The sequence below is a fragment of the Gavialis gangeticus genome, unplaced genomic scaffold, assembly GCF_001723915.1.
Source record: "Gavialis gangeticus isolate Ggan-Ray unplaced genomic scaffold, GavGan_comp1, whole genome shotgun sequence".
In the NCBI taxonomy this organism is placed as follows: domain Eukaryota; kingdom Metazoa; phylum Chordata; order Crocodylia; family Gavialidae; genus Gavialis; species Gavialis gangeticus.
The window spans coordinates 117,872,038-117,875,665 of NW_017729022.1; the positions used below are offsets into that span (position 1 = coordinate 117,872,038).

Sequence of the window (3,628 nt, forward strand, 5' to 3'; positions counted from 1 at the left end):
TGGGACATGGCTGATGCCTGAAAGAACATTTCTCCAGGAACAGCATCCAGATTGCCCCAGCACTCAAAGTCAGTAAACCATTTCCTACAAACAAAAAAGAAGTTATACACTTTGGGCAGAAGCATCAATAATTTTTGCAAGGATTGGGAGATGCAGCCAAATCCCAGAACAGGTAATACCATTCAGCCTCCTTAAACTCTCTGTGCCATTTCAGCCACATATGGATTTGCCTGACCCCTTACCCAGATCCCAGATGCTGTCCATAGGCCCATGGATTTGAAAACAAAACTCGAACAAGAACCAAGACATGTACTTAACATGAATGTCATCATGTGATCTTTCATTGTTATGTCATAGAATGTCATAGAGTCACAAGGCTAGAAGGGACCTCCAGAGGTCATCTAGCCCAACCCCCTGCCTGAGGCAGGAAATATATACGTGTCCAGGAAGGCAGGCATGAATTCTACCACTGAACCAAAACAGCAGGTTTATACACGTCAGGGAATTGAACCCAGGTCTCCCACAAAGCAGGAAAAATTCTACCACAGAACCACAACAGTATAATCCTCCTGCTGCTCCTCTCCAGACCCTCTCATTTAATCTCATTTAGGGCCTGACCCAGAAGAGTGTTGTGCATCCTCAGACCCCCACTGACTTCCTCAGGAGTTGAGGGCTTTCAAAGAGATCGGATTGCTTATACCGTAAAGCCAAGATCTGCTATCCTGAGTGCCTGAATTTAGACTTCGAAATCTATATTCAGGCAATTAAGTAAATGGCCTCATTTTCAAAGCATTGAGCATCACCCAGCTCTCCCCAAAGTCAATCAAGAGCTGCAGAGTTCTTTTGGGAATCAGGGTCACCAATTTAAGTGTCTAAATAAGGATTCGAAATCTAAATTTTAGGAAAGTCTTAGCCAAAACTCCTATAGGCAAAGATTTAAATTCGCCTGTGAAGACTTTCATATTTATGGAAATACATAACATTCTTCACTTTCCCTTCTATTAGAACCTTTATATCCCATCGCTGGGGCAGGAGGGCTGTAGCATTCCACCCCAGAGGCAGCTGCATTTCAGACCCGAGTAACAATTCATGTGCACTATGTACCTCTAAGGTTATCTCCTCTTCTCAATTTACCAGCATCTCCTGGCTTCTGCTAGTCTGTCTTTCAAATTGCAAGCTCTTTAGGGCAGAGATTGCTTTAATTTTTGTGCTTGAAATAGCACTGAATACACTCCTTTAGTGATTACCGTACAAACAACAAACAATTACACACATACACAGACAACGCACCACAATCAGCTTTGCATCTTTGTCATGAATATTTAAAGCCCAGGCACAAAAATTTAAACTCTGGTCTTTCATCATGACAACTGAGAAAAATATTAAATTACAATAACGTTACACACCCATAAAAAAATATATATGCGCTGGGGCAGGGGGGAAGCAGACTTCTTCAAGGGTGGTACATGCATTCTACAAGCGCTTTGGCATCCATCAGAACCAAAGACACCAGAAAAATGTCAAGTCATTATTGTGAGAGTGAAGGCAGAGGAAGGTAAATTAACCTCGAGAGCAGGAAAAACTAGCAAACCCCCTTGAATGTGCAAAGGCCAAAATGCCTCAGTTATCTCCTTCTCAGCACTAGATAACATGCCTCCACTCAAAACAGTCTGATTGCATAACCAGAGGGCAACAGGTGGGAGGGCATCTGACAGCACATCTAGAAAACATGCATTATGGGTTCAGGCTGTCTCTGGACAAACCACTGTGCCATGCTATGGAGAAGAGGGAGGGCAAAATGCCATGGCAGAAGGGGCTATCACCTTGGGGGCACCTGGTATTCCATGGCCTGAGCTTCCTGTCCAGCCACACCAAGAAATCCCCCTTGATCCTCATTCTGGAATTTCCCTTTCACTATGCAGTCCCTTTCTGGATAGTGAGCCAGTATTTGTCAGGGCCAGGGATACTCCGGTCTTGGATTTCCTCAAAATTGTCTCAGGGGAGTGACATGCCATAATGAAGTCTGCACTAGTGTTGAATACAGAAAGAGAGCTCTCAGGTGGGCGACAAAGTATTTGGGGCGGAGCATCTGCTCTCAGGACCTACATTCACTTCCTCCCTGGTGAAGTCTCCCTTTGACCAGATTTCCCAATGAATGACCCAGGGCAACTATGCTTACTGGGGGGCAGGGGGAGAACGGCTGGGCTGTCCTGGTGTCAGAGCTCACTTGGTGTGGCATTTAACTGCCCCATGCACTGAAGGTCTGCTCTCCATGACTCTTCACCCAGAGGGAGCAACACAGGACAGGTAATAGTGATGGAACAGATCCCCTGAGCTTTCAAAAAGGCTTCCACCCATACTACTAGGATTCCACTTCTTAGGCCCCACGCCCAATGGTACCCACAGGCAAGGCCACCACACAAACCCTTAGCCCCCAAAGTACTAGTAGCTCTGAGATTTGCAGGCTCAGCTCCTCAGCGTCCTAGAGCTCTAGCACCAGGATTCACATGCACCCCCAGCCACCCAAGCACAGCACAATCCACACCCCAGGCAATAAGGCCAGGATTCACACCCACAACCCCATGAGTGCAACATGACACACAGCTCAGGGCACAGGCACTAGCATTCACCCTGCCTCTCCAAAGCCTGTTCAGTCAATGTGATCCTCCCTGTTGACCCCTGGATGATAGAAATTAATTTCATATGAGTAATGATGAAAGGTGAGTGCAGGAGAAAGTCAATACAGTCTTCTGAGAAAGTGGAAGGGGAAAAAGACAGAAGGTTTGTTGCAATTTTGCAGGGGGCTACGGTCCCCCAGAAGCAGTTTGCTTGGAAAGAGAAATCAGCACAACTCTTTATAACGAATACAAGAAGACAATTAGTGACAGAGCTGGAAAAGGCATATGGAGAAAGAGGAGTGGGGAGGGGAGGGGAAGGGGGGTTCAGAAACAAGGAGACAGAGAAGATGGAGAAAAGGAAAAAATACCAAGAAGGCCAGACAGAAAAGACATGAGAAGACCACAAGAGCAAGAGACAGGAGAAGGGGAAAGGGAAGAAGAGGCAGGGGGAGCGAAAGGTGATGTCATGTGGTCACTCACTCTGTCTGGAAGATTGTCTGCAGGGAGGGGGCTGGTGTCCAGCGCCGGCTTTTTGGGGGGCAGCCTTTCACGCTCCTCTGCTGGGCCCCATCCTGGGGGCACTGCCACCAGCTATCCCACACTCTTCCTCCAGACACGCAGGGAGACTGGAGGGTGGCGGATGAAACCAGAAAGCTGAGGGGCAAAAAAGGGTCGCCAGCCCCCCCTCAAGTCCCTGGCATTATCCTAGGACGTGGAGGAGCCTCCTCTCCTGTCTCCCCTTTTAGCCACCAGCTATTTCAGGGGTGGCGCTCCCAGGAGACGGCCTCTTCTCGGGCTTTCCTTTCCCCTTGGACAAACCTCTTGAGGGGGAGGGAAGAAAAATCGAGGCTAGGCCGGGGCCGCCCGGCTCCCCGCGCCAGGGCAGGCGTGGACAGGGGTCGCCCCCTTACCTCCTCCGGCCGCGGCGGAGGACGCCGAGGCAGCTGTCAAGTAAATAATGGCGGGGCAGCACCGCGGCCCCGGGGCGGGGGCCGATCCCCACTGGCCGG

The 3,628-nt window shown here is 49.1% G+C and overlaps 1 protein-coding gene across 3 annotated transcripts in view; it reads right to left on the minus strand.

Annotated features, from left to right (window-relative positions):
* Nucleotides 1-3,622, minus strand: part of FOXJ2 (forkhead box J2) — a 68,944-nt gene extending 65,322 nt beyond the window's left edge. For all 3 annotated transcript variants that reach the window (XM_019516042.1, XM_019516043.1, XM_019516041.1), the window contains exon 1: nt 3,099-3,622. The gene's annotated coding sequence lies outside the window, so the exon portion shown is untranslated. The remainder of the gene's footprint in view (nt 1-3,098) is intronic.
* Nucleotides 3,623-3,628: the final 6 nt, after the last annotated feature.